Here is a 21,188-nt window from a genome sequence, read left to right as displayed (position 1 = left end):
GGTCAGTCGGACTCAATGAAGAGAGGCGGTCTGAAAGGCAGGACATCCGGTCACAATCTGCAGGAATCCTTTCAACGTCCTCTACAGGCACGTGTTCCATGGCAGATGTCTCTTCGGCTCGAAGAACTTTCGTGTCCTCTAGGCTAGGGGAGGACGTGTCACCCGAACTATGGCGGAGCATTTTGCGACGCCTCGGCGGCCGTTGTTCGCGCGTCTTATCCTCTACCGCCGTAGGCGACGCCTCACAATGTTCATTGGTCCGTTGCTAACCAGACAGTCTCTTCTTCCAGTTCCACGCTGCGTGCTACTTGAGCGGGTGCGGAAGGTTCTTCCCTCATCTGCCGTGAGGCGGGTGTAGGGACACCCTCCTTGTCACCCCCCTGCTCTCCTAACTCGCTCCGCTCTTGCATCCACACGTCCGTGTCACGCTTCGAACTCGGCAGCACCGCCCGGCGGGCCACCCACACGTACGTCGTCGGCAGTTGCGTGGGAACTTCTCCCTTCTCCACGTGCAGTTGCATGACACGGCGTTGTATGCACTCCGAGCGGATAAGTCCTTCTCCACCACAGCCAGACCATGTCCGCAGCCGACCATTGTAAATCACAATATATATAAATATGAAGGAATATGTTTGTTAAGGACGATCCGCACCTGTCGGACGCCTTTTAGCACGGGATAGATGCTAAAACTTGCCCAGCGATCAGGTGTATGACTGAGTACCGTCCCATATGGTCGCAGTGATTCAATAACCGTCGATTCTTGTACCTCAAACGGCAGTTCAAAGATCCCAATGACCCTCACTCCCAAGCCTGAAGGAGCTACTGCGACATCGCTGATATGACCATCAGAGTATCCATGAGCAGCGGCGATAGTTCTTCCACATGCAGTTTCATCGGCCGTCTTGATGTACATTGTGCTGCCTACAAATTAAGTCTGTAGCAGGTAAAAGAATTTTTTACCAGAAAAAAACGCTCTATTTCGAAAGCCTTAGGTCTGGCGTAGTTGTTGTCAAATGTAAATTGGATCGTAGTCTTTCTGAAACTATGTTCCATGGCGATCTATTCAAACAAATACATGTGCTAGTATCAGCCGTTTAAACACTTCCTATTCCACGTGCGTCCGCGGGCGACACAACAGACCCGAGCCGCGCCTCTGCCAAATGCAGACGTCGCGGCCATCTAGACACGCTTCCCAGGCGACCCAACTCCTGAACTTGTCACAAGCTAGTAGCGTCCACTGATCATTAACCTACTAGCTCGCAGCCAACACTGTATTCGCGCAAGAGGCTTGGACTCTGTTGTGTATCCTCACTGAAGCCATCAAGGGAATCACGCCTATATACGCTACTGGCCATTAAAATTGCTACACCAAGAAGAAATGCAGATGATAAACGGTTATTCATTGGACAAATATATTATACTAGAACTTACATGTGGTTATATTTTCACGCAAATTGAGTGCATAGATCCTGAGAAATCAGTATCCAGAACAACCACCTCTGGCCGTAATAAAGGCCTTGATACGGTTAGGCATTGAGTCAAAAACAGCTTGGATGGCGTGTACAGGTACAACTGCCCATGCAGCTTCAACGCGATACCACAGTTCATCTAGAGTAGTGACTGGCGTATTGTGACGAGCCAGTTGCTCGGCCACCATTGACCAGACGTTTTCAATTGGTGAGAGATCTGGAGAATGTGCTGGCCAGGGCAGCAGTCGTACATTTTCTGTATCCAAAAAGGCCCGTACATCACCTGCAACATGCAGTCGTGCATTATCCTGCTGAAATGTAGGTTTTCGCAGGAATCGAATGAAGGGTACAGCCACGCGTCGTAGCACATCTGAAATGTAACGTCCACTATGGCGATGACGAATACACATTTCCAATGTACGTTCACCGCGATGACGCCAAACACGGATCAGACCATCATGATGCTGTAAACAGAACCTGGATTCATCCGAAAAAAACGACGTTTTGCTATTCGTGCACCCAGGTTCGTCGTTGAGTACACCATTGCAGGCGCTCCTGTCTGTGATGCAGCGTCAAGTGTAACGGCAGCCATGGTCTCCGAGCTGATAGTCCATGCTGCTGCAAACGTCGTCGAACTGTTCGTGCAGATGGTTGTTGTCTTGTAAACGTCCGCATGTGTTGATTCAGGGATCGAGACATGGCTGCACGATTCGTTACAGCCATACGGATAAGGTGCCTGTCATCTCGACTGCTAGTGATACGAGTCCGTTGCAATCCAGCACGGCGTTCCGTATTACCCTCCTGAACCCACCGATTCCACATTCTGCTAACAGTCATTGGATGTCGACCAACGCGAGCAGCAATGTCGCAATACGATGAACAGAAATCGCGATAGGCTACAATTCGACCTTTATCAAAGTCGGTAACGTGATGGTACGCATTTCTCCTCCTTACACGATACATCACAACAACGTTTCACCAGACAACGCCGGTCAACTGCTGTTTGTGTATGACGTTTCACCAGGCAATGCCGGTCAGTTGCTGTTTGTGTATGAGAAATCGGTTTGAAACTTTCCTCATGTCATCACGTTGTAGGTGTCGCCACCGGCGCCAACCTTGTGTGAATGCTCTGAAAAGCTAATTATTTGCGTATCAAATGGTTCAAATGGCTCTGAGCTCTATGCGACTTAACATCTGTGGTCATCAGTCGCATAGAACTTAGAACTAATTAAACCTAACTAACCTAAGGACATCACACACATCCATGCCCGAGGCAGGATTCGAACCTGCGACCGTAGCAGTCGCACGGTTCCGGACTGAGCGCCTAGAATTTGCATATCGCAGCATCTTCTTCCTGTCGGTTAAATTTCACGTCTGTAGCACATCATGTTCGTGGTGTATGAATTTTAATGGCCAGTGGTGTGTGTACTGTCGGACATGTCCGACAGACGCCACTCACATCTACGTAGTATTAAACGTTTTGCTGAAGTCTGATAGTGTCCATAGTGTGGCCTCACGATTATCCATGATACATTTCAGGTCATAAATTACCTTAACTAATGCAGTGTCTCTGCATTGTCACTTCTGGTGTTTACGAAAGCCGGACTGATGACAACTTCCATTTGCGTATGTATTCAGGAACTAGGTCGTGAACAATATATTCCTGGCCTTGGTAAGATGCTGATTAGACGGTAATCACAAGGTGAATCCGGGTTTCCGTTTATTTCGCCTAGGCTTCCTTTTCGTAACGTGGTATATGTCCCGTTCACAAGAGCCAAACTAAATGTATATGTTAAGATCGGTACTTAACTACCTACAGCATTCTTTATCGTTTTTCTGGTGATATCGTTGTCGCCTAAGGCTCCAGAAGAAATTCTAGTTATTGCTTTTCATGTCATCTTTGTGTAACGTGTTTTAAGAGGAAAGTGTTGTGGTTAGTTATGTAGTCTAGGAATTTGTTGAGGCGGGTGTTCTCAGCATGAGGTTGACTGATGCTGAGAGCAATTCATTCTGTTCCTCAGCTGAGAACTGAAAAACAGTTTCCGACTTTGTCCTTCTGCCAGCCAAGCTACGGAGGTGCTTCCACAAAATCGGAGGTGTTATATCGCTGCAATACAAAGGGACGAGAGCGCCTAATTTTCGCAGCGCGAATTTGTTGCTTTCCCCTGTTTCGTAGCTTTCTGTATTATTCGTAGTGTTCCGGTTACGTATTTTCCTTGAAACGTCATTGAGCGGCATCCATGTTGTGCATCATTTGACGTAAGTCAGTTGTCACCCAAAGAGCTGCTCTTTTTCTCACAAAGATTTTATGCATTGCAAAGTGTTCGTCGTAGAGAAGTGTGAGCCTATCACTAACTTCATGAAATTTGCTATCGGTTGTGACAGCGCTTACTATTTGGTGTACTGAGTTTCTGAGCAGTCGAATGAGCGTCACTATATATGTTGAATGTTTCTGCAAGTTATGTGACGCTGTTTTAGCTTTAGCTGGCTGATATCGACTGAGATATATATCTTTGTAAGTAGAGCGTAATGACTACGTTAATGACGGCTATGTTTAATAATAAAAATTGCGTACACTACAATATATCAGATGTTCAGCAACAGCTCCACGTAGAGTCCAGCCAAGATACATAGTGTATAGTAACATCATCATCACCATGTTTAAAAATTCTTTTGTAGAAAAAAGGCCTTTTTTCGTATTTCTTTCATGAATAATACACTGCTGGGCTGTTGAGTACCTGCAGAACTATGTGACAGAGGAGAGACACATCTCCCGTGACTAGCACGTATGAAAGCGCGTTCGTAATGCTTGTGGCTTATGAATGGCATCACAAAGATATGTGACCGTGGGCGCCAGCTGACGCACACAGCGAGATAAAACACACTACGTGACTGCATTTCTCGCTCGTGTCAGGTGCGTGTGGTCACCGAAGACAAAAGGCTGTCAACAAGGACATTCGCAGCATGGTGAAAGCCTTTCGATTTCACTTTGCCGATCTGTCTTTCAGTACTGTTGCTTATTTACTCCAGCAGCTTTAAATTTGGCTGCACAAGTCATCCGAGAATAATCGGAGGAGGTGATCGACAACTGAACATAGAACATGTTAATCAGTGGCTACTAGACCGCACACATTCTGCTGCCCGTCACACTACTACTAAAGTCGCCAGAGTCCCTTGGAACAATATAGATTCTAAAGGGTGGAGCAGGGGTACTCAAAGCAGATCATAGCAATTGTGAATTGTGTCTTTATATTATCTCAGCCTCTAATGTATGGATAAAACATAATGTATGACGATTGTGAAACAATCTGCTGGAGTACTTAGGCAGCGGCCGGGCGCGGTGGTCTCGCGGTTCTAGGCGCGCAGTCCGGAACCGTGCGACTGCTACGGTCGCAGGTTCGAATCCTGCCTCGGGCATGGATGTGTGTGATGTCCATAGGTTAGTTACGTTTAAATAGTTCTAAGTTCTAGGGGACTAATGACCACAGCAGTTGAGTCCCATAGTGCTCAGAGCCATTTGAACCATTTTGAACTTAGGCAGCTAGTGAAATTTCTGCACCAGCAAATAAGTACACAAAAATAAACAAAAGTCATTGCATTGAAACATGAGTCTTCACGAACACTAACAGCTTGGGCCAGGCGCGCGGTCTTAGGCGCATTGCTGCGGTTCGCGCGGCACCCCAAGTCGGGGGTTCGAGTCCGCCCTCGGGCGTGTGTGTGTGTGTGTGTGTGTGTGTGTGTGTGTGTGTGTGTGTGTGTGTCGTCATTAGCGTAAGTTCGCTTAAGTTAGATTAAGTAGTGTGTAAGCCTAGGGAGCGATGACCTCATCAGTTCGGTCCCACAGAAACTACCACCACCACCACAACAACAACAACAACAAACAAACACTAAATCTCAGTTTGGTGACTGCGACACTTCGTCCACTGCTTTATTTTTCTCTCCATGCACGTATACGATCTTTAACTGATACTGTCATTTAGATATCAGCTCAAAATTGTTCAAATGGCTCTGAGCACTATGGGACTTAACAGCTGTGGTCATCAGTCCCCTAGAACTTAGAACTAATTGAACCTAACTAACCGAAGGACATTACATACATACATGCCCGAGGCAGGATTCGAACCTCCGACCGTAGCAGTCGCACGGCTCCGGACTGCGCGCCTAGAACCGCGAGACCACCGCGGCCGGCGATATCAGCTCATTCGAATATCTTTGTGTAGACACGCCTTGTAATACTGCCGAACCGAACCCTACATCGACTTACAGGGTGACAATTACTGAACTATATGAAATAAAACCGTCATAACTTCTGACTTCCACACTTCGCCCACTGCTTTATTTTTCTCTCCATGCACGTATACGATCTTTAACAGATACTGTCATTTAGATATCAGCTCAAAATTATTCAAATGGCTCTGAGCACTATGGGACTTAACATCTGAGGTCATCAGTCCCCTAGAACTTAGAACTAATTAAACCTAACTAACCTAAGGACATCAAACACAACCATGCCCGAGGCAGGATTCGAACCTGCGACGTAGCGGTCGTTCGGTTCCAGACTGTAGCGCCTAGAACCGCATGGTCACTCCGGACGGCGCCGAGGTGTATGATGGGAATTAGTACGCACCATATGGTTTGGTTTAGCCACGAAGCCCACTAGCATTTGGATGGGTTCGTCAATAAGGAAAATTGGCTCATTTTGGGAACTGAGAATCCGCATTTCGCGACTGAGAAGTCTCTTCACCCTCAACTGGCGACTGTGTGGCGTGCAATACCCAGTCATTGAATATTCGGTGTGAAATTCCTTGATGGCACGGTGACTAACGGACGTACGGAACGGTACGCGAAGGTTTTGGAAGATGATTTCATCCTCATTATCGAAAGTGACCTTGGTTTCGACAAGATGTGGTTCATGCAAGACGGACCTAGACCCCATCGAAGCAGGAGTGTTTGATGTCCTGAAGGAGCACTTTGTGGACCGTATCTGGCATAGGCTTCGACTGGCCGCCTTATTTTCCTGATCTCAACATGTGCGACTCTTTTTTGTGGGGCTACATTAAAGACAAGGTGTGCAGCAATAGCCCCAAAATCACTGCTGAGCTGAAAACAGCCATTCAGGAGGTCATCGACAGCATCGATGTTCCGACACTTCAGCAGGTCATTCAGAATTTCGTTATTTGTTCAAATAGTTCAAATGGCTGTGAGCACTATGGGACTTAACATCTATGGTCAGCAGTCCCCTAGAACTTAGAACTACTTAAACCTAACTAACCTAAGGACAACACACAACACCCAGCCATCACGAGGCAGAGAAAATCCCTGACCCCGTTATTTGTCTGCGCCACATCATCGTCAATGATGGCAGGCATATCGAGCTTGTCATAACCTAAATCCGAATATCTGTAGTGACGCTTACATGATGAATAAAGTATATGCACGCCGTACTTTGTAACTCATTTACGTTTGTTATAACTATCACCTAGTAATATCTGAACTATTTGCAGCTCCACTCTACCAGTACGTTAAAGATCGCAGAGGATAAACCTTGGATACAGACTTCCAGCAGAAAATTCGAGTACCATCAGATGGGATTTCATGAGAGCTAGCATCTTGTTCAGAGATACAATGAAAGTACATCCACGAATGCGTTACTCTGGGTGAGAAATGAGTCTGCCGTATACTCTGTAGTCTAGATGTTAATGCTGAACTGCACTCTGAGTCATCAACGTACAAACAAAAGCACTGCTATGCAAGAGAGATTACTGGAAAGGAACAGTTTATTTGTCAAGATACAAGCAGAACCTCTTGGCTGCGGGAAGCAACTACACATAAAACGCTGGACGCAAACATTTCGTTCAGGCAAACAACGCAACAGGTGGTGCAGAATTAGAACACTTTGTAAAGCACGAGGAACAGAAAATTTAAGAGAAACTACGAGCGAGAAAAATGGAATCCTACTGGGAAACAAACCGCAATTAAAATAAAAAAAAACGGTTTTTACAGATTTTCAATAGCAACTTGCCACCAACAGACGTCTGAAAATACAAAGACAATGAAAACACATTATACTAGATTTCGACGAAACAGTTAATTATCAGGACAATAAAGGCTCTGAATACAAAAAGAAAGTGAAACACTATTTCTACCTCATTACTACTTAAAGGACATAAAAGGGACGACGGTTCAATCCCGCGTCCGGCCATCCAGATTTAGGTTTTCCGTGATTTCCCTAAATCACTCCAGGCAAATGCCGGGCTGGTTCCTTTCAAAGGGCACGGTCGACGTCCTTCCCCGTCCTTCCCTAATCCGATGAGACCGATGACCTCGCTGTCTGGTCTCCTTCCCCAAAACAAACAACCAACCAGCCAACATGAAAGGGAGGCGGTAGGTGAGAGGAAATTGAGACAGGGTTGCAGCCTATCCCCAGTATTATTCAACCTGTACACTGGCCAAGCAGTAAAGAAAACCCAAGAATTTTCAAAGGAATAAACGATTAGAGACAAGAAATATGAACGTCAAGTTTTTCCGACGACATTGTAATTTTCTCAGATACAGCAAAGAACTTAGAAGATCAGTTGAACTGAATGGTTAGTATCTTGAAAAGATGACATCAGATGAACATCAATGAATCTAAAACAACAGTAATTGAGTGTAAGAGAATTAAACATCGTGATGCCGAGGGAATTTGATCAGGTAATGGGAGAGTAAAAGTAACAGAGGAGCTCTGCTAACTGAGCAACAAAATAACTACATTCGCCGAAGTAAAGACGATTGTAATATGTAGTTGCCAATAGCAAAAAAAAAGGCTTTATTGGAAAAGACAAATATGTAATATAAATTTAAGTACGCCGACATTCAAGAAGAGAATAGAAGTTTTTGAAATGTGCTACAGAGAAATGCTAAAAATGAGTTGCGTGGATCGAATAACTAATGAAGAGGCGCAAAAACGAACTGGAGAGAAAAAGAGTTTAATGACACAACTTGGGTAAAAGAAGGGATAGGTAAATAGGAGGAGACTTCAAAAAGTAAGTTACATATACACTGAAGCGCAAAAAAAAGACTGGTATAGGTATACGTATTCAAATACATACATACCTGAACAGGCAGAATATGGGGTTACGGTCGGCAACGCCTACATAAGACAATACGTGTCTGGCGCAGTTGTTAGATCAGTTACTGCTGCTACAATGGTAGGTTATCAAGATTTAAGTGAGTTTGAACGTGATGTTATAATCGGCGCACGAGCGATGGGACACAGCGATGAAGTGGGGATTTTCCAGTACGACCATTTCAAGAGTGTACCGTGAATATGAGGAACCCGGCAAAACTTCAAATCTCCGACATCACTGCGACCGGGGAAAGATCCTGCGAGAACGGGACCAACGACGAGCGAAGAGAATCGTTCAACGTGACAGAAATGCAACCCTTATGCAAATTGCTGCGGATTTCAATGCTGGGCCATCAACACGTGTCAGCGTGCGAACCAAAAAACAAAGAAAAAAACGTCAGACCTACAGAAGTTTATGCGAGGTGTAGAGTCACATTGTAACCAAATTACACAGTAATTCTGCCCAACGCCATAGTGGATTCATAACACGATAGGAACGTTGTCACAACCCCTCTTACCCACAATTCATCTCTTCTTTTAACGCCTCTGCGATGGAGGTTAGAGCCGCGACATACAGCGTTGAAATCACGCGGTTTTCTTACGGATGACCGAGGACAAGGTGGCACAAATGGCGTCAATGAAACCACCCTTTCCCTTGGTCCGGTCGAGAACAACAGTTTGCAGTGTGATGAGCAAAAGGACGACTTTACAGACAACGTTCGATACTGCTGACACACTGAGGACATCGCGGGGCTGCAACCGTACTGAACGTGATGTGACCCCTTTGTAGTGTAGCATGAGCACAAATTTTGCTGTAGTATATAGGGTGGAACCACTACGGACCGTTCAAAACCATTCGACGAAATTTGAACGTGATATAAAGCATCAATGGTGTTTATGCTTTTTAAGTGCTCTTGTACGGCGCCGTCCTGTGGATTGATCACGGAGGGGTTCAACATTGACATGTGTGAGAATAAAACGACAAAGCGTCCTTCTAAGACCTACTAGTTCGGAGCCACCCTCGCACCTGTGTTGAGCACGTTAAAAATATACCTGTCGGAGACCCATTCAGCTGAGTGGTGCCTTGACACTGCTATAGCGCCTGTGGGCAGGCAACCCCACCTAAGGGGTGTCGAAGAGGTTGCTGAAAGAGTACATGAAGTGGAAACTGTAGATGTACAGCAGAACAGGGTACGCCATGACCAACCTGACAGTGTCTAGCAAAATCATTCGTCAGCAGTGTTTTCGTCAAAAGCCGTAATACAAAGTTTACAACCTTTCCATCAAAGGGCGTTCAGCTGCAAATCTTCCAAATTTGTTCCTATTTATCTGCACAAAAAGTTACCCGTATGAATTTTCATAAGGTGGCTTTTGCACAGTTAGTCCGGTTTCCCTGCTCTGCAACAGCACCACTTCCTAGAAAGCCCTTCCAGTCAATAAGTTAACAGTATTTCCGTCACTCCTTATCCGTTCCACGCACTCAGCAACTTATGGCACAGCTCAAATACCTCAGTATAAGGTTGGTTGATTTCTGTGTCATTCATGCGAAGTGTTGGCAAAACTTAAATGTCACCAGCATGTAAGCCGCACGTCGTATCATACGATCATTTTGTGCCGTGCTCGTGGTTTTCTTGGCGCCAGTCCGTAAGGACAGCTCACGCGCACTCTTTGGTTCCCGCGGAGTTGGTGTATGCGGAGGCCGCGCTCTGAAATCTCCTAGAACGTTTGTGCCTGGTGGAGCTCTGCTATTAATACAGCGGGCCGTTGGCAGAAGGAAGATCGGTTGCTCTGCCCGATACTGAGGTTCTTCTAACCGTGAGATCAACGTGTCTAGCGAAGTACTGGTTTCGCATGGCTGTGGCCCAACGTTTCCTGATTCCGTCTGTGTGTTTGTTCAGTTCATGTTCTCCTCTCTAATTTTGCAGGCGCTTACGCCTGGGAAATTGCATAAATTTTCGCTCGTACTGTTTTGGTATTTACGCTGTCGCCTTTTGCATGCGACGGTGATACTTATAACACAATTTAGTGTGACTAGTCTACGGGCCGTGACATTTTCTGTCCTGGAACTGCAGATTTGGATCGGCTGCTATTTGTGTATTGATGCAACGTATTGCAGTTCGGGGTCTAAATTCTGATATATTAATACATGTTAGTGTGGTCGTCTGTGAGCTGTGATATTAGAATAATTGATGTTCTGTGTAAACTACAGATCTGGTCAGCTGCGATTTCGGTATACTAATGGGTCGCGTTTCTATGACATAACTATGCTCTCATGTACGGATATGTTTTAGTGCGAGAAATCGATGGGCGATTGCATGTGAATAATTGCTCTACTGAGTGACCTACTGATTCGGCTGGTTGTTGTTTGTTGTTCTGTACTAATTTCCACTATTCCAGCCAGCGACTTAAGCTCTGGTATAAATCTGCTTGATTAATTTTATATGTATACGTGTGTAGCAGGCCCAAGCCATTTGCTGTACCGGCCGGTGTGACCGAGCGGTTCTAGGCGCTACAGTATGGGACCGCGCCACCGCTACAGTCGCAGGTTCGAATCCTGCCTCGGGCATGGATGTGTGTGACGTGCTTAGGTTAGTTAGGTTTAAGTAGTTCTAAGTTCTAGGGGACTAATGACCACAGCAGTTGGTCCCATAGTGCTCAGAGCCATTTGAGTCATTTTGAACCTCATAAGTCAAGTCCCATAGTGCTCAGAGCCATTTGAACCATTTTGATATTTCGCAGATGTACCAGTTTCTGCGTCTTTTCAGTGTATTATCCCACGCCAAGACCACTGCGCAACAAGATTGGTCCATCGTCAGGAGAGAGCACTTTTTCTGGTTTTCGTTGGCGGTATATTAAATTCTAAAAGAGAACGGAAGTCAGAGTTTAACGTGCCGTAGTTACTGTTAGAGACAACTGTGAGCCCTGATTGGACAAAGGTAACGTAAGAACTGGCTGTGGCCATTCTGAAGGAACTACGAAAAAGGAAAGGAAGGAAACTTATGGCTTAATGTCTCATCTACGACGAAGTCGTTAGAGACAGCGTGTAAGCTCGCACAGGACAAGGATGGGGATGTTAACTTGCCGTGTCCTTTTCAAAAGAACCATCTAGCATTCACTTCAACCTATTCAGGGAAACAACGGAAAACCTAAATCAGGACTGGTAAATACAGATTAGAATGCCGCTCCTCTTGAATGTAAGCTGTGTCAATCTTGTAATAATATAAAGTAGTTAACCTGTGCATTACTTAGCGCAGCTCAATATGACTGTTGTGAGACGGCATTACGGTAATCACCTGGAAAATTAGAACGTAAAACTATTTCTGATACCTGTCGTAATTCGTAAGGAAATGCAGTTGTATGAAAGTATTCTGTTGTGAACCAAAATAAAGAGTACTATTTCGAATTAAAGTAAAAGTACCTTTCGTGAGTTCTCATAATTTTTGTGTCCTGCAAACATCTCCTATATGCGAGTCGGGCTGACTGACTTACAAAGGCCATAACCCACAACCTAATGAAAATGTCTTCGCACGTACGGTGTTCGTCTACCTCAATGGCGAACGCCGTTAGCTGGTGCTAAAGCACGCGCTTAACCACTGCGATAGCATCTCTGAATCTTTCGTTTCCTTAGTTTGCCAAACAAAAGGACTAGATGTGGGAACGAAAATCCGTTCTTGATGGTGAAAATGTCCCGTGTCAGGTACAGAAACCTTTTCACAGCGTATTACGAAGTGTCGGGAAAAGAAATTACTGACTGTGATCCACCAGACCGACGAGAACATTCCACTCTGCACCTTCTTCGATGCTTTACTTCACAACAACACATAGACGAAACTACACTGTACATTCCACAAACAGTAGTCGCAGCTCTCTACACGATAAATTTTGCACATTTGATACTAACCGGCAGGTCGAAGGAAGGCAACGGTGAACGACATCCACTACGACCATACCATGATAACAAGGTGGGAATGCAGGAGAGATTCTAATTCGACAACCATTCCTGGGTGATTAGGGGCGGATGGTTAGGGGGTGCGGAGCTGTCGTTCGATTGTGTCCCAAATGTTTTTCATTGGGTTCAGATAAGGCGAATGTGCTGGGTAAGACATCAACGTCAATTCACTGTCGTGCTACTGAAACGATAGCTCGATTCTTGCTTTGTGTGACAGACAGTTAGCACACTGTAAGATGCTATCGCCATCGAGTAAAATATTCCACAGCTGTCATGCCTTCGATTACTACTACATGTTCCACGGAATAACAGCTGAGTCCCCCCTATAACACAATACTGCCCCCCTCCCGCCTTCCCCTCCTTCGGGTTCGGGATTTAGAATAGGCCCGAAGTATTCCTGTCTCTCGTACGAGGCGACTAAAAGGAGCCTCACACGTTTCGGCCTTTATATGTTGGTTCCCTGCAGGGTCTGACCTCCATTTTTCAAGATTTTCCCGAAGAGCGAGACAACTGGGGAAGGGGGTCTTACATGGTGCATAGTGTCCACGATGCGCTGAGACACCTCGCATCTTTCGTCGACGTGGATCTGCACTTCCGCTCATTCTCCAGCTATTGGGCGAGGTCACCCTCCTGGTTGCGTTTTCCTCCAGCCTCTGTGCAAAATCGCTTTCTGCGCTGTCGACGATAATGGACTTCTAGCTCATTTGCGCCTTATATCCAGCATGGCAACTAGTCCGTTGTGGTGGGGCCGCCATGTACCCTGCTGGTTGCAGCCCCCTGACTACACACGGATCGCTCTGCTGATTCCTGCGCTGTTAACTTTCCATGTATGCCAAGGAGTGGATGCCCGTCACCCTGGGGCACCGGGACTCCCAGCAATAACCATCCTGCCCGCTCTGCTGATGACTGCGCTGTCAACTTTCCATGTATGCCAAGGAGTGGATGCCCGTCACCCTGGGGCACCGGGACTCCCAGCAATAACCATCCTGCCAGGTGGCCTTTGCTGTGGCTGGGAGACGCCCGTGGGGAGGGCCCCTGGTCGAAGTGGGTAGCATCAGGGCGGATGACACGCCATCAAGGGTAGGTAGTACGTCATCTATTACTGGTGGTCACACACCAGCAGTCTTTAAGCGGTCAAGGTCTAACTTCAGTGCTAAGAAATACGACCCCAAATCCGCCTTGCTCGCCAGACTGCAGAATTCTCCAGAAAGAAAGAAAAATAATGGAATACAAGACCCAGAACCGACTGACCTACACTGAGGCTAAGAGAAAATATGAGAGGCTACATCCTGTGCATATGACGTCAACCTACGCCGCCGCTATGATAATGGTTCTACCATCTTACGTTCAGTCGCGTACAGCTGGCTCTCAGAGCCGTCAGACTCCACCTGTTCCCTTGATGGTGGGGCCACTTCCCTCCCTGTTGTTCCTACACAACCTACTTCAGGAGCACCCCCCCCCCCCCCCCCCCCGCCGCCAACCATCGGAGACGTCAGTCCCCACTTCTCAGCCGGAGAAGTGTAAGTCTTCTTCGGCTTCTCTCGCCGGGAAGGGATCCCATGGGTCACTCCCTTCCCAGGTTCCTACCAGTAGCAAAGCTGACACCCACCAGTGGCTGAAGCAACCACAGGTAGCTGCTCGTAGGGCTTCACGGTCGTCCTCAGTCCTTGACACTGAATCAGTGAAGCCCTCCCAGCTGGACAAACCTAAGGAGCAGCGAGAGAAACCTAAAAAGAGAAAGACCCCCAAGAACCAAGGCACTGTACTGGCACCCACACCACCACCACCACCTGGAAGCTCTGTGTCTGAGGATGAGATGGAGATTCTGGAGTCCACTGAGAACCGAGACCTCGCTGGGCCCTGAGACACAATGGATGTTGATTGCACAGGTACTCATCTGGTGGCAGTAGGTGTCCCTGAGGCATAGACTGCCTCATTCATTGTTTCATGCCTTCCCAGTCTCATGATCACGTAATCCTCCAGTGGAATTACAGCGGTTTTCCCCACCACCTGACTGAGCTACGGTAACTGTTACGCTTTTCACCTGCTTTCTGCATTGCCCTCCATGGCTATAAGGGATATTACAGGAACCATAGCGACTATAACAGTGTGTCAAGTGTAGTTTGCGTCCATGTCCTGAACTCGGTATGTGGTGAACCTGTGCCCGTTCAAATCCCTCATGAAGCTGAGGCTGTCAGGATAAGGACGATGCAGGAAATAACTGCCTGCAATTTATATCTTCCTCCAGATGGTGCAGTACCCCTGAATGTATTGGCTGCACTGATTGATCAACTCCCTAAACCTTTCCTACTTATAGGAGATTTTAACGCCCATAACCCCTTGTGGGGTGGTGCTATAGGTAGGCGTCCGTGGTCATGACGCCAGGAGAGTGACAGGAATATGGGGAAGTGGTCACTACCACACAAGTCGTCATGTTCTCTCCAGTGGATAGATGGGAGAAGGCCAGGACTGCAAACCGAGAGATCAATGGCCGAATATGTGCCATGTGCCACACTGAAATGTGTGGGGGCACCTGTATTTAGGAGGCAGAAGCCGAGTTGTGACAGTAAATTTTCGACCTCCCTACCTCTGCTTACTGGCAGAAGCCGAGTTGTGACAGTAAATTTTCGCCCTCCCTACCTCTGCTTACTGGCAGAGGTAGGGAGGTCGAAAATTTATTGTCACAACTTGGCTTCTGCCTCTTAAATACAGGTGCACATGGCACATGGCACATATTCGGCCATTGATCTCTCGGTTTGCAGTTCTGGCCTTCTCCCATCTATAAACTGGAGGGAACATGACGACATGTGTGGTAGTGACCACTTCCCCATATTCCTGTCACTCCCCTGGCGTCATGACCACGGACGCCTACCCAGATGGGCTTTAAACTAGGCAGACTTCTAAGCCTTCACCTCCGCTGTCACCGCTGAATCTCCCCCACATGGTGTCATCGATGTTGTCGTTGAGTAGGTCAGTACAAAGATCGTTTCTGTGGCTGAAAACACGTTGGGAGAGGTACATGTGGACCACTGGGTCTCATATGTCACCTTCCCAAGTCTGGACGTAGATCAGACGTTTTTGTGGGTACCAGACTCCAACAGGTGACCCTGGCATTAACATCAATGGCGTGTTATCTACCTACGCAAACGCGATTGCCGAGCACTTTGCTGAGCACAATGTTCGAGCCTTTCGCGCCCTAAAACGGCGGATGGAAAAGAAAGTCCTCTCGTTCACTACACGCCACAGTGAACCCTACAACGCCCCATTTGCAGAGTGGGAGCTCCTTAGCGCCCTTGCACATTGCCCCGACACAGTTCCTGGGCCGGATCAGATCCACAGTCAGATCTCTCATCTGACTACAAGCGACATCTCCTCGTTATGTTCAACCTGATCTAGTGCGATGGCGTCTTTCCATCGCAATGGCGGGAGAGCACCATCATTCCGGTGCTCAGACCTGATAAAAACCCGCTTGATGTGGATAGCTATCAGCCCATCAGCCTCGCTAACTTTCTTTGTAAGCTGCTGGTATGTATGGCGTGTCGGCAGGTGTGTTGGGTCCTGGAGTCACGTGGCCTACTGGCTCCATGTCAGGGCGGCTTTCGCCAGTGTCGCTCAACCACTGATATCTTGTGTCCCTCGAGTCTGCCATCCGAACAGCCTTTTCCAGACGCCAGCATTTGGTTGCCGTCTTTTTTGACTTACGTACCGCATACGACATGAGCTGGCGACATCTTTTCCTTGCCACATTGTATGAGTGGGGTTTCTGAAGCCCGCTCCAGATTTTTATCCAAAACTTCCTATCGTTCCGTACTTTCCGTGTCGAAGTCGGTGCCTTCCATAGTTCCCCGCGTTTTTAGGAGAATGGCGTTCCGCAGGGCTCCATATTGAGTGTCTCTCTATTTTTAGTGGCTATTAATGGTCTAGCAGCAGCTGTAGGGTCGTCGGTCTCACCTGAGAATGACTACTGCATTTTTTACTGCTCCTCCAGTACTGGTGATGCTAAACGGCGCCTACATGGAGCCATTCACAAGGAAAAGTCATGAGCTCTAGCCCACGGCTTCCAGTTTTCAGCCGCGAGGTCGTCTGTCATGCACTTCTGTCGGCGTCGCATGGTTCATCCAGGTCGAGAAATTTACCTTAATGGCGATCCACCCACTGTAGTGGAGATATATCGATTCTTAGGACTCGTTTTCGACGCCCGATTGACTTGGATACCTCACCTTCCTCAGCTTAAGCGGACGTACTGGCAGCACCTTAATGCCCTCCGCTGTCTGAGCAACACCTAGTGGGGTGGGGATCGCTCTACGCTGTTGCAGCTATACAGAGCCCTTGTTCAATCCCACCTTGACTATGGGAGTCCGGTTTACGGTTTGGCGGCGCCCTCAGCATTGCGTTTACTCGACCCAATGCACCACTGTGGCGTTCGCCTAGCGACAGGAGGTTTTAGAATAGAGTCTGGTGACCAGTGTCCTGGTGGCGGCTGGAGTCCCTCCATTGAGGGTTAGACGTGCACAACTACTCTCCATTTACGTTGCACACGTAGTTTTCCTGCGCATCCGGCGGTTCATCTTCCGCATCGGCAGCCTAGACCAGGGCTTACGATTGTTGTTCGCACACGGTCCCTTCTGTCTGAACTGAAGTCCTTCCCGTTACCACCTACCCTCAAGGCCCATTCACGTACACCTCCATGGTGTACACCTAGGCCGCATATTTTTCTGGACCTTTCGCAAGGCCCTAAGGACTCAGTTAACCCTGAGGCTCTCCAGTATCACTTCCACTCGATTCACGACTTGTACCGGTACCATGAAGTGGTTTACACTGATGGCTGATGGCCACGTAGGTTTTGCATGTGTTCATTGAGGACATATTGAGCAGCACTCCTTGTCAGATTGCTGCAGGGTATGTTCATTGAGGACATACTGAACAGCACTTCTTGTCAGATTGCTGCAGTGTTTTCACTGCAGAACTGGCGGCCATACCTCGTGCTCTTCAGCACATCCGCCCGTGCCCCGGCGAGTCATTTCTCCTGTGTACTGACTCCTTGAGCAGCCTACAAGCTATCGACCAGTGCCATCCTCACCATCCGTTGGTAGCGTCCATTCAGGAGTCCATCTATGCCAGGCAACCCAGGGCGTGTCGGAATCCCAGGCAACGAACTTGCCGACAGGCTGGCCAAACAGGCTACGCGGAAACCGTTTCTGGAGATGGGCATCTCCGAAACTGGCCTGCGTTCCGTCTTACGCCGCACAGTTTTTCGGCTTTGGGAGACAGTATGGCGTAACAGTACGCACAACAAACTGCGTGTCATTAAGGAGACTGCAAATGTGTGGAAGTCTTCCATGCGGTCCTCTCGCAAGGAATCAGTTGTCCTCTGCCTTCTAGGCGCGCAGTCCGGAACCGTGCGACTGCTACGGTCGCAGGTTCGAATCCTGCCTCGGGCATGGATGTGTGTGATGTCCTTAGGTTAGTTAGGTTTAAGTAGTTCTAAGTTCTAGGGGACTAATGACCACAGCAGTTGAGTCCCATAGTGCTCAGAGCCATTTGAACCATTTGTCCTCTGCTGGCTCCACGTTGGCCATATGTGGCTAATGCATGGTTACCTCCTCCATTGCAAGGACCCACCTCGGTGTCGCTGTGGCTCACAAATGACGGTCGTCCACCTCTTGCTGGACTGCCCACTTTTAGCCACTCTGCGGAGGACTTTTAACTTTCCCAGCACCCTAACTTCGGTGTTAGGTGACAATGCCTCAACAGCAGCTTTCAGTTTTACGTTTTATTCGTGAGGGTGGGTTTTATCATTTGATTTAAGTTTTAGCTCATGTCCTTTGTCCCTCTGTGTTCTCCACCCTAGTGCTTTTAGAGTGGAGGTTTTAATGTGTTGCAGAGTGGCTGGCTTCTCCTTTTTATTATCATCGTCAGCCAGCCATGGTAATCTGTTCTCTTGTTTTGATCTCTTCTACATGTTTCTTGCGTCTCGCTGTGGTTTTATTGTCCGATTTTGTCCATTTTAGTATTTGTCATTCTTGTGGTTTTCTCCTTTCTTCCAGCTATGTTTTGTATGTCTCGATTATTTTACTCCCACCCTTGTGGAATTACTTTAATCAGAAAGAGGGACCGATGACCTAGCAGTTAGCCCCCTCCCTCCCCTATTTTAAACCAACCAACCATCATCGACAAGAGTCTGTGGTGCAATGCACATTTCGAGCAGCTGTTCGGCTGGACCTCATTTCCATTGGTCTACAGTTCAATCTCGGTGACTCTGTGCCCATTTTAATGTCGTTGGGTGAACATGGGAGCACACAGGGGTCACCTGCCGTGGAGCCCCATGTTCAATAATGTGCGCAGGACGGTGTGCTCCGAAACACTTGCACGTGCAGCACCATTGTACTCTTCGCCACATCTGCCATAGATCGCTGTCTGTCCTCCTTTACTGAGCGGGCAACCATGATGGCGTGTTAAGGCCCGGGAACGATTTCGTGGCATTCCCTGGGTGATCTCGTCATTCTGGAAGGGGCAATGCATGAATACAGGTATGCCTTTATCCATGGGGATCATGTCCCCCCCTACATGCGGTTTGTTTTTCCTTGACACGACAATATCTACCAGCAGGACAATGCAACGTGTCACACAGCGCGCAGCGCACATTCGTGTTTCGACGAGCACCACGACGAGTTTATCATACGCCACTGGCTACCAAACTCTCTGGATTTAAACCCAATCGAGAAAGCGCTGACAACTGCACTACGCTCCACATCCCTGTCGGTACCTTCCAGAATCATTCTGACTCTCTTCCTGCACGCCTCAGAGCGCTTTAAAACGTGGTTATTCAATTTTTTGACTGGGAGTCACATTAAAGAGTCTGGACAGCGTAATATTGGTTGGTGAAGGCAAGCGAAGAACTGCTGTTTCGACTGTCCAAGACCTGTATCTGGCCACGGTGAACATTTAGACCTTATTCTGGCGTCCTTGCCCCTGACAGCGCCACACGTGACGTTGGTAACTCATGTTTAACTAAATTAAGAACCTCAGCACTACGGTATTGCTTCTTTGAGATATCATATTGTATGGCTTAGTTATCAGCAGTCTCAAATCTGCGGTACATGCAGTTGGTGTTCACAGATCGTTCTTCTATAAACATGAATTATTTTCTCAACAAAACACATCCTACGGAATTGTTGTGTTAAATATTGTTCAATTAATTTGACTCTTTGGATGGATAAGAGTCAATGGTTTCCCTACACCGGTTACGACGAACACTGGAATGTTTCCCTCGAAACGGGCATGGCCTATTTCTTTCCCCATTCATGCCATGTCACAGTGTTTGCTTCATCTTTGACGACCTAGTCGCAACAGGATGTTAAGCGCTTATCTCCCTTTCTATTGAATGCCTAACAACACTTACGCTGTTGCTAGGAATTTCAGCAAGCTTGAAGATTTTATTTATTTATTTATTTTTGCTGGAAACCGTTTTCTTGTTTTTGGGCTCAGACGTGATCTTGCCACCATCACTGCTCCAAACAGATCGGCACTTTAGAATGTTAGACGTTTCTATAAAATTACGGAAGGCAACAGAAATATTGTTAATATCCATATTTACGTGTCAAATATGATGATCATGCAACAGCTAAGTGACCTCTCCCTGATGACGTCATATTTTTCTCAAACTAGAGAATCGAAAAAACAATAAATGCTGCAGATCGCTACAAAAATATTCCGAAGATGAAACAAAAACTGATGCTAATGATTCTTTTCATTGCAAAATATCGCAAAGAGTGAAGAGGTGGATGCAAAGAATAAAGGGATTCAAATATTTAACTGAAAAATGAATTTTTTATGGTAAAATTCACGTTGGCGTCAACTTGACCGAGTATTTGGGACATCAACGAGTAATATAAGCAAGAAATAAAGTAGATAGAGAATAAAATTTGTTGTGCTAATATCTTGAACTAAATTTACAATAATTTATTAAATATATAATATTTAATGTACAACTGCAGCTGTTCAAGACATACACCTGTGGATGCGGTGAAACGCAACCGCCCATCATTCGCATTACATCGCCAGACTTCGGCATCATCAATTTTTGATTCGCAATTAAGTGCTGGTAAATCGAGTTGGTAACCTATTTAAAGCGCCAGCTACGAATTTCTCACGCTCTGATTGATTTATCGCCGCGAGTAACGAAGTTAGTGCCCTCCCCTCCTCCCTCCGCAGAAGCTCGAATCTGTCTGACGTAATACAGAGTGCCGTATGCCTTTGATCTCTAATGTACACGTTCTGACCGCACTAAAAGAGCTGACTAATCTAATTTCTCTCTTAATAGCGATACATTTAACAGCAGGGTTCCAGTTGTCACCCGTTACACACCTGGAGAACAGCGTGTTACGTTTTTAGGTCTTTCTGTGATTTCTCAGTAATATATTTCTTGAATTTTGTGCATATTTTTCTATTTAAGAGGACACTGGAGGGACACGGGAGGACGACGGTTCAATCCCACCTCCGGCCATCCTGATTTAGGTTTTCCGTGATTTTCCGAAATCACTCCAGGCAAATGCCCGTATGGTTCCTTTGAAAGGGCACAGCCGACTTCCTTCCCCATACTTCCCTAATCCGATGAGACCGATGACCTCGCAGTGTGGTCACTTCCGCCAAACAACCCATC

At 47.0% G+C, this 21,188-nt stretch overlaps 1 protein-coding gene across 4 annotated transcripts in view; it reads right to left on the bottom strand.

The window, feature by feature from the left end:
• Positions 1 to 21,188, bottom strand: part of LOC126299499 (dedicator of cytokinesis protein 3) — a 951,484-nt gene that overhangs the window by 609,883 nt on the left and 320,413 nt on the right. The gene's annotated exons all lie outside the window — the stretch shown is intronic.

This window comes from Schistocerca gregaria, chromosome X, assembly GCF_023897955.1.
Source record: "Schistocerca gregaria isolate iqSchGreg1 chromosome X, iqSchGreg1.2, whole genome shotgun sequence".
Lineage (NCBI taxonomy): Eukaryota > Metazoa > Arthropoda > Insecta > Orthoptera > Acrididae > Schistocerca > Schistocerca gregaria.
This window is presented reverse-complemented; position numbering and strand designations above follow the sequence as displayed.